The sequence below is a fragment of the Talpa occidentalis genome, unplaced genomic scaffold, assembly GCF_014898055.3.
Source record: "Talpa occidentalis isolate TD23 unplaced genomic scaffold, MPIMG_talOcc4v2.1 talOcc4.8, whole genome shotgun sequence".
In the NCBI taxonomy this organism is placed as follows: domain Eukaryota; kingdom Metazoa; phylum Chordata; class Mammalia; order Eulipotyphla; family Talpidae; genus Talpa; species Talpa occidentalis.
Genome location: NW_023605194.1, coordinates 108,638,460 through 108,651,644, shown reverse-complemented (window position 1 = coordinate 108,651,644; position 13,185 = coordinate 108,638,460). Strand labels below are relative to the sequence as shown.

The window sequence follows — 13,185 nt, the reverse complement described above, 5'->3', positions numbered from 1 at the left end:
GAATTCTTGATGTTTGGAAGCTTTAAGATAACTTACGGTTTCCGTATATACAATAAGAAACAGAAAATACATAATAGTAGATGTGTTGTCATAAGCTTCAGAGTTGGTGGTAATTTCTTATGCACTAATAGAAAGTGAATACACTGAAATAGAAAGATCCTTCAAGAAGCTAGCGTTTTCCACATTCTGAATGAAATAAAAAATTGCATGCCACTTATTGCAGATTCCCATTCATACCCTTATCTGTCAAACTCCAGGCACCCTTGGTCTCCTTGGTGTTCCTGGAACATGTGAAATTTATTTCTGCCTCAGGGCCTTTGCACACACTCATTCATTTCCAATGTCTAGAACACTGCATGTCTCATAGTGAGCATTCAGTTAATATTTGAATGCATGGCTGAAAATCAAAGTATAGAGCTAAATCTCTATTATGATCCTGTGTGTTAAAAGGCATACATAGAAATTATACATACCTGCAGCTCTCTACACAGGCAACTTTTATTTTCCTAGACTCAATGAAATTATTGACAAATAATAATTGACAAATTTTCTTGTGGGGAGAGAAGGGGAGGATTAAAACTTAGTATTTTTCCAGTATTCTTTATGTGTCAATATTATCAAAGTGTTATCAGGTTGGGGAAATTATGGCCCATTTGTAGTTTTCTTCTTTGATTAAAAAAAATCCTAGGGCCTCCCTGGTGGTGCAGCAGGTTGAACAAGCCACGCTGTGAAGCTGTTCACAGCCTCTTCAGCACAGGTTCGATTCCCAGCTGGCCAGGGAGCTACCCACATGGCGCAGCAGACCTCTCCTGACTCGCCCGCTGCTCCCCTCAGCAGTGTATTTCAGTCATCTGCCTGTTCTGCTCCCCGCTCTGTCTCTGGTGAATTCTCTCACGCTCCCCCGCCTCTGACCTGTACCCTAGTTCTTGTATAAATAAAAATCTTAAAAAAAAAAAGACTCCCAACTACCACATACATACTTAAATCACCAAATAGTTATTCTACTTCTGTATCTCAGAGTGCAAGATATCTGTCAGTTTGACTAATCTGTTAGATAAAACTAGAAATTGCTGGAGAAATCAGGCTTCAGTTTAAAGAAACTTTTCATAGTGAGTCTGATTCTTTTTGGAGTTTGAGCTCCTTACATTCTTTCACATCCATCCTTTCTGATGAATGACCCCTTTGTGTGGCCATCTTGTCCTTAGGTGGCAAAAGCTTGATGTAGTGGTAGGAGAAATAGTTGATCTGTTAGCACATTCCATTTATTAGGGAAGCATTTATATTGTTAAGCTGTTTTGATGATATCCAAACCATCGTCTGGTTATTATACACATAATAACAGATGAGGACATGAAATAAATGTGCCCCTTTGTGGCATATTAAAGATGCCCGCAGATCTTAAACATGCCTCCCTTTGAGACAGCAAGGCTGATGTCTCCTTCCTGTGAATCTGGGTGGGCCCTGATACTACTTGGATGATTAGACTAAGGCACAAGTGGTTCTTAGCCATGACTTAAAGAGACTGACAACTTGCACTTCCTTCCTCTTGGAACATTCCTTCTGGGGGAAGTCAGCTGCCTTGGAAGAAGTCCAACTCTGTGAGATCACCAGGCTTTACAACCCAGATTCACCATCTAAGAGGTGTAAGAGAGGGCAAGAGAGATGCCAGCCAGCCCTACCCTAGCTCATGCGGCCTTTCCACCTCAGACATCTGACCGATGGAAAAAACAACCCAGTCATCCCCAGACTTCAACAGACAAAACCAAGCATGTCCACTGACAATGAAATTGACATTTCAGATGTCCAGCCCTTGTCATCCTCCCTCTATCTCCAGTCAGTTGACTGACCCCAGCCGAGGCTGCACACCCAGATTCCTGAGCTAGAGAATTGTGAGCTTGATACAGTGGTGGAGGTTTGATACCACACAGATCTGGAGAGGTCTTTGACAAGTGATCAACAGAAGGAATGTTCCATTATTTCGCTGAAAATGAATTTTAGTGACTTTTCTTTCCCCATTGACTTTCAGAGGAGTGTTTTTTTTTTTTAGTGGAAATTGGAATATTTTTACAGGGTATGTATTTAAAGAACAACAACATGTTGTCTGCATCTTTTCATACAATACAAATTCTAAAAATGAAAATACAGTACTGGATCTGCAGGTGATTAATTATCTTCTCATGTAATTATTGCAAATTGACAGCAGTTTTAGAGTTGTAGGCACCTGGCTGATTCCCCTTACCCTGCCTTCCTCCCTGCTGCGTCCTTAACACACACACTTCACTTATTAATAGGTTCCCTGGTCTTTTTCGGAACAGTGCTCTGTACTACTCTGTTATCTATATAGTTTTTTTTAAAAATGGCACATTTCTGCATAATAGGATATAGAGGACAATATATATGCTCTGGCTTAGATGAAGTTCTAAGAGGTTACTCATCTTGCTCTGTTCATGTCTGTGGGAGAATTAAAAGGTTAGATTTCAGGGGCCAAGCAAGGGTGACACTATTTATGATGAATGTATTTATGAAATAACAGTTTACAAAAGCCTTTTCATGTACTTGTGAATATCCGACACATTCTTCTTTTGGAAGGGAATAAAAGGAATTCTTAGCTGTGATTTTCCCCTACACCGGGGCCACCCCCGGCCTGTTGGTGGAACACCGAGGATGTATCAGAACCCAGAGTGCCACTGACTGAACCAGGGAGCGAAGGGGGCGCAGGTCTCGGCGTGGTGCTGTGTGTGTGTGTTTACAGGGTCAGGGAAGGGTGGTTCTGTCCTGGAGAAAAGGGTGGCAGGTCAGCATCTGTACTGAGGAGAGTCCCTGGCTGGATAGCTTGGTGAGACTGTCTTTTGGGGATGGTATCTGTTCTCTCACTCACAGCTTCATGGCTCAGCTGCTCAAGCTCTGCGTCCTGTTTGAACCTCTTTTAGAAAGGCCCTTGGACAGCTGGTGACATGAAACTCACTGTCCCCAGAATTAACCTGCACAAGAGTTGTATAAATCCCACAACTGGGAAGGCTTCCCCTCACAGTCAGCTGACCTTTACCTTCTTGCATTCTCAACCCACCAGCCCTGGCTTTGACCTCTGGCCACACACAAGGCCGATTCCACATGAGGGTGTTTTTAGAATCTGGAGTTCTCAGGTACTGGGGCCAGTTGCATTTTTTTTCTAGGTCCTTCAGTTGTGTGACTTGGTTTTCAATTTCCCGCCTTCCTGGTCACACTGCTCTGGGGACACACCTGTTTCTCAGTGATTCTCTTGCTATAGGTCAGAATGGAATGCGCGAGGGAGGCAGTCAGGAATCCTGCAGCTGGGGTCACGCCCTCCTCGCTCTAGGTGTCTCTGCGTCTGTTAATGTGAACATGTCATCGGCGCGCCCTGCGGACCGTGCTAGCCTCGTCCTGCCCTGCTGTCCTGCTTGACTTTTTCATCCCATATTCTCCATGGGGTATTTGTGCAGCTGCTATTTAAATGGGTAGGAATTGCCGGAGGGATTTTTCCTTCTGAATCCTGGACGGCTGGTTTATTTGAGTCCAACCTGCTGAAAGGTTCTTGGACACACTGCTTGCTCAGAAAGTTACCCAGTAGCTATCTCAGCTTCATGTCATCTGCCAGTGAAGACTCAGCCATTGTGAACAGATTCTGAACCAGAGCTCAGATGCACCCTACTGGAGGACGTCCCTAATTGATAGTGGTGGATGTCAACCTTGGGGGTCTTGTCCCCCAGCGGACATCTGGCAATGTGTAAAAACATTGGCTGTTTTAAACGGAAGTGCCACTGGTTTATAACATTATGTAGATTTCAGGTGTACAGTGTTAAAATGTGGAGGCATCTTTGATTGTCACACCGGTATGGGGTGCAACGGATGTCTAGGGGGTAGAGACCAGGGACGCTGCCGAACATGCACAGGATGGTCCTGCCACTGAAAAAGAAAGATCAGACCAAAATGTCAGTGGTGCTGAGGAGGAGAAGCTTGGTCTAGAGGAATGTAGTTCTGTCCCTTGTCTGGATGGTCAAACTAGAAGGAGATCCCGTGAGATCCTCTTAGGTGTCTGTGAGGTCAGAGGTATTTTTATAATAACTTGCTCTTGGTCGTGTGGAGACAGTTTGGGTATATGCTTGCCTTCATTCTTCCCCTGGACTATGAAGGGTGAAGGAAAATCACTTCTCGCTCTACCGCCACTATACATGACCAAAGGGTGCATTGACTTGTGTTCATCACGTTTTTGAGAGGTGAGGAATCCTCTAGTCTGGTGTGGCCCTTTTGTCTGGATCAGAAAACTGAGACCTGAGGAGGTTAAGTTGCTCTCCCAAGGCTACAAAACGTTTTAATTGCAAGAATATTACTGCTTGACACAGGGGACTGAGGTGATGGTGCACGGGTGCATTGGTGAAGGAAACTGTGGGGACTACACCTGAGGGGGTGGGAGAAGCAAATATGGTTTAAAAATGAACAATGATGTAAAAAAATAATTAAAAAAACTAATAAAAAATTAGTGCTTCACTCTTTCATCTTTGCAATCTCTCCAAGAAATTCAATTTTTTCATCTGTATCCTTGAAATCAGTCTAGCAACCTTATAAGGTTGATGATACTAATTTACCTAATACAGTTTCTTTCTCCAAACTCTCCTTGGAAAAATTTAGGACTCACAGTAAGGTTGCCAACAAATACAAAGGCATTTGGTATATCCTCTGCCATAGAATTCGTTGTGATTTCTGCTGCTATTGAACCATTTGAGACTACACTCCCATATATCATGCACCTTCATTTGTAAATACTCAGCATAGGGTCTTCTAAAATCAAGGGCAAATACAGGAAGTTGACACAATTTAGTTACATAATATTATACATCACCTGAGTGTGGCTCATGGTCTAATAGTGGACAATTACCTGGCATTTTGTTAGAAATGAGAAAATTAGCTCCCACTCCCATCCAGCTCTGCTGAATCAGAGCCTGCAATTGAGCAGGCGTTGACTTGTAGATGTGTAACTGAGAAGCCTGTTCATATTGGCTAGATGTCAAACCTTACCTTTGTAGAAAAATCCCCCAATTCAGGATGCCTTCCAGTCGCAGGCCTTGTATGTGATGTAATTGTTGTGACTCTTTAGTCTTCCATAATGTAGGATAGTTTCTCTAGCTTTTGTTTTACATGATACTGGTGCTTTTGAAGAGACCAGTTGTTTTGTGAAATACCCTTAACTTCACTCTTCATGAGTAGATGACGGTTATGTGTGTTTGGGAGGTAGATAAACGATGCTGATCCTCCTAAAGGTATAAGCTGGGGAGTCTTCCTTGGCTGGGGCTGGAATCTCTGCAGGCTTCTGTCCTCACTTGTTCCTGACACAGGCTGGACTCCTCTGGGACTGGCGGGCAGAGGCACCTACACCAGCCTGTTCACGGGGCACGGCAGGCACGGGAGGGGGTGTCCCAGCCAACAGGCAGATACCAGAGGGCTTTGTATGATCCAGTGTCAGACATCGTTTTGCATCCTGAAGGCACGCAGTGTTGGTGGGTGCGGTTGGGAGCTGATCTAGATTCAAGGCGGGGTCATAGATGCCACCTCTTGGTGGGTTAGAGTGTGAAGAATGTGCGGCCATGTTTAAAAACAACCACAGGTTTCTAAATTGTAAACACACTTTTGTTCTAGTTACAATTTCTGGAACCCATTAAGAGTCACCCTGAGGGTATTGAAGAATCCTTTTTCTGGGCAGGATCCTTTATAAAGTGTTAGCGTTCATCGATGGTTCCTCTGCATTTGTCAGTGGGATTTAAGTTACATAAAAATCCCAAGTAGAGTGTGCTCACCCTCCCGTAAACTAACGTGTGATGTTAAGAGTCCTTGAAATTGTCCTGTGACGAAGGTAAGCATGCGTGACCCGGTTTGGCAGGCGCTGAAGATTCGCTCCTGATGTGGGTGCCAACTCTTGATGATTAACACGTCAGTGGCAGTGCAGAGGATGCCGTGCGCTGTCTCCTGAGTGTGGGTCTATGACTATTTAATGGCTATTTGATCCAGACTGCATTCCCCTTCCAATCAACAGAATGCCCTTCTCCAGGCAGCAGAGCTCGTTCCTCGTGATTGGGTGTATTTTGCGCCTGAGGTCTGTCAAGAAAACTTCCCTTTTGTGCTTGGAACCCAACTGCTGTCCTGTCGAGACTTTGCCATTCAGATGCAGGGACTGGGTTCGGGTTATGCCGTTACCATCCCTAAGGCAGAGCCCCCAGAAGGGGACATTGGTGTTGGGGGCTCCAGAATGTGACCCTCAAAGAGACTTGAGTTGAAAGGGGTGAGGGTCTGTTTTTAAAATATATGCATGAATATTTTCTAACCCTCTAATCAGAAACACTTTAGCGGGAAGGTGAAATTGAGCTTTGTCCTTAATGTATTTAGAAATTGAATCTCACCTGGAGTAGAGGCCACCTCTCACCTGTTATGAGGGTCTTGAATACTACGAAGGTCTCAGCGCCTCACATCCACATTTGCTGTGCTGAGAACACTCACTTATATAAAGCTGGCAAGTGCTGCATGGAAAGAAAAAACCTCTCAAGAATAATCATCCAACTTTGAGCAGAAATGTTTCTGTGCATGAGATGCTGGGTATTTTTTTTTAACCTTTTTGGAGAACTCTTTGGGTGTGCGTTTACCAACATTACTACAAGGAGTGTCATGGATATTATCACCTCTGTAACTTGAATACATGGTAATTTGGGAAAAGTCTATGAAAAATGAAAATCGCAAACAACCATCTATAAATTTTGGGAGCAGTGGTTACCCCCATCCTACCCTCTCCCCCAACTCTCTTGCAGCTTCTCATAAAGTACCACCGTTGACCACCTTCAAAGCTTGTTTTTGCTTTAGGCTTTTTATTTTTATGAGAACTAAAATGGAAAAAAAGGAGTTGTGTTGCATTATCTCTTGAAAATGAGGGCCATGCCTGGGGCACACATACTTGGAAAAGGTTCCAGATGATTGTGATAAATATAATCATGTACATGCCTTCGGGAAATGTTTTCTTCACTGTGATTAAAATTCACACGTTTCTTTTTGCAGAATTACTAGGTCAGGATGTAGTTTCTTTTGCTGGGACATGGTCATCCCAGCCTCCCCGGAGGTCATGACTTGTATCCCTAAAGAAAAAATGTCATGAGATTAGTTATTTCTAAACGTGTTGACTTGTATCCAGGTTAGAGTTTTCCAGGTAACATGGGGATGTGTGTGTGGGGGGTCCTGCTCTCTGTCATGACTGTGCTAGCCCTGCCTGGGCCAGGGGAGATGGTGGAGACACCTCCTTGTGGATTTCTTGGCCTTGGGGGAAATGTGAGCGGTGGGCGCCTGGGCTGTGATCTGTTGTGCTGCTACAGGGCCAAGTGAATTCTGATGGAGGCTTGAGTCCCAGAAAGAATAAGAATGGGAAAAAAAAAAAAAAAAAAAGCTGAGAAGTTATATCCCAAAATGGAAGGCCGAAGGGAGAATAAAAGGAATATCCTTTATCACAGAATTTGCCTGAGAATTGACAGAGTATATTTCTTCATTATTATTCTAGGATTTTATGGTGAAAATGTACAATTTTTTGTTTGCGTGTGAACAAAGGACACACTGAAAAAAACATTCTAGCTAGTCTTGCCTTTTTATTCAGTGAAGAATATTTGTAGACATTTGGGTTATGAAAGTCAGAGTTACAGCTGTGTTTGGGAAAGTGTTTTCTTCTGACTTGGAAAGTGTGTGCTGCGTTTCCCAAATGTTTGCAGGTGCAAATTGATAAAACTGCACCTGGAGTGTTTTTAAAGGTTTGCAAACCAGAAAACAACATTTTATAATTGGGTAGATACGTTCACACTATGCATTTCAGAGTTGTGCGGCTTTGGCTTAATCAGAGGTTCACCTTATGGAGACCAGTCTAAAGAATTGAACGAGCATTTGAAAATGTCTTAAATGCCATTTGGTTTCCAATATATCATCCAGTTCTTTCTTCTTATGTCTGCTGTTCTCTGTTAAACCCTGGAAAGACAGAAAACACTGATGTTGCACCTACAGTTAATGCCACTGAAGATGCCCATAGTTTGGGGCAGGGAATCCTGGAGGATGTTCCATATTATAAAGTCCAGTTGATCACTTCATTTACTGAAATCTCGAAGATGGGAACCAGTGTCAGTAACTCTGTGTAGTGCAGAGAGCAACTACAGAAATCAGTGTGAGACTTGGGAAGGGGGTCTGAACATTAAAAGTGCAGAAAGAAGCTCTTATCAATTTGATAAATTCCCAAAAATATTACTGTTTACTTTTTTTTTTAAGTCGTAAACCAAACTTGAAATTGGTTTTCCAAAAGTTTCAGCTAAGACGAGGCCTGTGGGCTAAAGGGCTGCTAGCCTAGGAATGTCTGTGCCTCCTCTCCCTGTTTCAGCCTGGCCGCCCTCCTCACTGTGCTGTGACTTCAAGGACAGGCTTCGTGCCGACAGCAGAGCACCAGCCAGGCCCTGCACATGCTCAGCGTCAGCTCGCTCCTGTGTGTCAGGCTTGTAGCATGTAATGCTTGTGGGAACACTGAACAGTGTCAGCCTTTGAGCAGACACTCCCTGACGAGGAGGGCCGCGCACAGGGATCGCCTGTGGGATAGAAGGGGTCGGAGCCAGCAGGATGGGGGACTGGCCCCTGGCATTGAGGCCTGAGTTAATCAAGACCCTGTGAGCACTAGCAAGGCTGCTCTGTGTGTTCACTGTGAAATACAGAGGTTGGCTAAGGGAGAGCCAGGGTCCTTGTCAGCTCTGAGATTCTGATTTGAATGAACCAGAACACCCATGAAGCTTTAGAATATTTCTAGCGCCCTGCCTGAGCCCAACTGGTGTTTTACTGTCAGTCCCTATTGTCAGCTTCAGCTAAATGTTCTCTAAAAGACACATACTCAGCGAAGGGGGTCACTGTTCCTGCTCCAAGCACAGGCCATGGGAAAGTTCCAGGCTGTCCCATGGAGGCGGAAGGCCAGGCTGCCTCGGAGCCAGTTGAAAGTCACAGAACCCCCGAGGTGAGAAGTGTTTGTCCAGACACACTGTAGACTGACACGGAAAGTGATACTGGCCACTTTGCAGGTCCATATTTTAGAAATAGTGTTGGAAAACTTGTTTCTCCTTTCTCTGTCAATGGCTTATGTTGATTTCCAGCTTTCTCCTGGCTGTACCTGTGTCTCTATGTGGAGGTGGAGTTATACGAGATGTGACATCACTGTTGAGGACGTAGCCTAGATTCCACTTCCTATGACGGGGTGGTAGTGGAGGTGGGGAGCATGGTCACCCAGATGTGCGCCCTGGGATCTGAAGCTCTGGGTTCAAATCTTTGTTGGCTGAGTACTTGGCATGATGCAGGTACATTTCCAGGACCCAGGAGCTGCAGCTGTTATTCCAGATGATAGGAATATAAAAATTATTAGTAATCTTCCCATCACTGTAAAGGTCAGTAGACTCTCCTGTAGAAACAGCTTTAAAAATTAAGAATGACCTTTATTTTTCATGTTTCCTTGAACCATGATATTCATTAACTCAGCTGAGTGCTGCAGGTTTGAGTTGGGTACTGAAGAAACATTTTCAGGGACCAACCTTATTTTCTGTTATCTGCACAGCATTTCTGGTGGAAGTGGTCTGTTCTTGTCCACATGTGGGCCCTGGTGGCAGGCCAGGGAGGAGTCAGAGATTTACACGTGTGGCTGAGTCCCGTGGGCATAAACATCGTGTGTCAGTCTGAGGATTCTGTGACCTTAAACAGTAGTGCCAGACTTGTGTTTGGGCTGGCACTCTTAGGAGACCTGAATAAGTGCTTACTTACCTGACAACGCCTACGCGTGGAGTTTTGTTTTTTGTCATTGGATTGTCTGGTTTAAGTTTTTTTTATGTTGTAAATACGTAGGTGCAGGGATGAAATTTTCTACCCTGAAAAAAAAAAGTGTCACGTAGACTTGCTCTCTTGATTCTTAATACTGCTTATTGGGGAGTCCATCTGTCCCAGAACAAAGGTGAGGTGGGTACCTGATGCTAAGGGAAGTTAGGGGAGTCAAATGGTTTTGGAAGCTGACCCAGGGGGTAGAGGAATTTGCATCCATGCAGTGGTTCTAGAATTGAAATTCAGTGTTATACTTAAAGATGGCACATCTTGGCTCTATGGGACAAAATAAGCTAAAATTTAATTAATTTCTAGAATGTTATAACCCCCCCCCCAAAAAAAAGAAAGACTTACTATTTTCAGGTAAATAGTTTACTGTTCCCTCATCTTCTAAATGTATAAAGAATATCCCTTCAAATTATTTCTGGTCTTTGAAAGAACCCTGAGAGCTTAGCTTTGTAGCTTAGAAAAATAATAATTTAGAACGAAGGCCTGTGTGTTGGCAGACAGGTAAATGCATGTAAAAGGTAATGCATTCTGGAAGCACCTAGGGGGATAGCACACTGGTGGAGAGTTTATATAAATATTGTCCAGTTGTAGTCTTTTGAAACAGCACACTGTACTTAGTACGTTTTTTTCCTAAGCATTAAATTTTGTTTGTTTTATAACCTGGAAATGGGCTTTGGATTCAGAGTTGGGTATTCAGACATTACCTTTCCAAACTGTGGAGACTTGGATTATTTGTTTAATCTTTGAACTTTTCTCATTTTAAAATGTGGGGAACATCACTTACCTCAATGGTTGCAGAGCATATTAACTTGAATGGGAGAAGGCCTACCACCTAGTAGGTGTTTATTGAATGCTAAATGTTTTCAATGAAAAAGGAAGTAATAAATCTCAAACTTCAGTGCTGAAGTGGAGAAATAAATACTTAAAGCAATTGCTTGATTCCTGGTGACCGAACTTTTGACAGGGCACTCTGCTGACTGCTTTCTGTTAGCCCATTGCCTGAGGAGCATTTCCATAAACACCAGAATCAAAGCAAACTGCATTTGAGGAATATTCAAGATGCCAAGAAGTTACTGCCCTATCAAAAGAGTGGCTGGGGGAGTGATGAGGGTCTGTAATCATTTTGTCATTATTTACCAGATGCAGTCATATTACCAGGGCTAATAGTTGCCATATATTTCTGGTGTATAATTTATACCAATTATTGCTGTGTCATGTGCTGTGTTAAACATTTCTAAGCATTGGCACGTTTAATTCCTTTGGTAACTTGAGAGGTAGGTATTATGACACTCAGTTTATACACATGAGAAGAATGAGCAATAGGTCTAGACTGGGACTGTGTGTTAGCCAGGACAGTGCCTTCTCAAGTGAGCTTCTGTGCTCTGGGGCCCACTCGTCTGGATGATAGTTTCGTTCTTGAAGTGCTAATGCAGTCGTGCTTATTGGGAGAAAGGGTGGTCTTTAAAATTTTGGAAACATTAGGACTTGAGAAGATCTGAGGAATTGATAACGGATGGTCAGTACCAGTTTGCCCAGATTAATTTTTCTGATTTTTGTATATTAACTTTGCTCCTTCTGATTCAAGTGTAGGATGCCATGGGATACTTGTTGACATTGTTGTTGCTCAGTCTTGGCTACACAAAAAGTCACCTGGGGAGCTTTACGGACTAGGCTCTGTAGACTAGGGCTATCCCCACAACTCATCCCCTACCTGCATGACCTTCTCACTTGAAGATGAAGGAGGAGGGGGAAGAAGAGGATAAGCAAGAATTCTCAGTGTTTGCACCATTCCAGGCACTGTGATCTTCCTGGAAGTTTTACTGGGAAGGTTATCACATCTCTAGAGCTGGTGCTTGGAATCTGACTCTTCCATGGTTTTTCTAGACTTTGGCTGTGTTGTGTCTCATATTGTTTGATTTTGCTATTCCAGGGACATCCCAAAGGCATTGGCCACGCTTGTGAAGATCAAACATAAGTGAGTTAAGAAGCTGTTCCAGATGTGGTTCACACATAGACACTGTTTTCTTTCTGTAGAATTAAGTTTTCCTATCTTCTCTCCTTCACCAGGGTCATACTCTGAACCTAAATTCTCTCCTGTCCCCACCACTCTACAGCTGTCTTTAACTTAAACAATGACAGATGGCAGTAAATCCAGCTGTGGGCAAGAGTCTAGAAAGCAGAGGGATTTTAAAGGCAGAGAAGTAGTTTGCTGTTTCCCAGATTGTTTCCTTAAGGGAGCACAGGGTAAAGGAAAAGATGGCGCCAGCAGTTACCCACTGGAGCATTCAATTCAGTTTTCACTAGCGAATATTTGTCCACAGTCATTTAAATCAGTTTTTATTCCATTTACACATGAGGGGGCAGTATGGTACTATCAAGCAAATGCTCTGTTGAAATGGTTTATATTTTTATTGGTATATAATAGTTTTTAGGTGAGAACTTTTAGTCTTGGCGATTGTAACTCCGACATGGTTGTTATTGAATGTGATACAAGGATGTAAGTGATGCCCTCATTGTATACACAGGTCATGTGCCCATGTGGCAAGTCAAATGCATAAATAACCACTTCCTTGCAGTGAGGGGCCTCCCCACGGTGTTTTTACTGTGAATTTTATATTTACATTGTGTTTAATGCTGGCTTGCTTGCTTCCCCTTTCCTGCTTCCACTTGAGGAATGTCAGCCCTCCGGAGAGACAGTGTATGTCAGGTTGATGTCTCAAAATATTTTATGACTTCACTGAAGACTGAAGGTTCTTCACTCATGGGGGGTACAGGAGGCCTCTGATGTCAGATCAAGGTGGCTGTGGAAAGGTTTATTATAAGTCACCTCTGTGTGACATTTGCAGATTGCTTTTCTCGAATGAAAACAATTGCTGAGCAAAGAAGCAGCACATTTTAATGAAGGCTATTGCTGATATGCGAATGACTGTGTAGAGTGTCAAGGTGCTGATATTCTAGGCTTCATAAATGGGGGGCAAATAATTAAGAGAAGCTGGAAGGTATTAAATGAATTGATAAAATCTGCAAAGCGTTTTATGAAAACTGTGCTTGGAATCCGAAAGGTAACTTCATAGGCCTGAGCTATTTTTAAATGTGTAAAAATCATTTGCAGTCATATGTTTCTGTTTATGTACTTTGAAAAAAACTTGAGACGGGCATGTTGGCATAAATATAACCCTGTGTGAAATCTAATGGGGTATTTGTTTTTAGCATTTTTTCCTGACTACTCCATTTGTGGATGTAGAAGTGGGGGAATGTCTACACCTGGTCAGCATAATTATACTTGCTCAGCTAGGGGATGGA

General features: G+C 43.2%; 1 protein-coding gene across 7 annotated transcripts in view; it reads left to right on the top strand.

The window, feature by feature from the left end:
• Positions 1–13,185, top strand: part of ARHGAP10 (Rho GTPase activating protein 10) — a 253,278-nt gene that overhangs the window by 197,863 nt on the left and 42,230 nt on the right. The window lies entirely within an intron of this gene.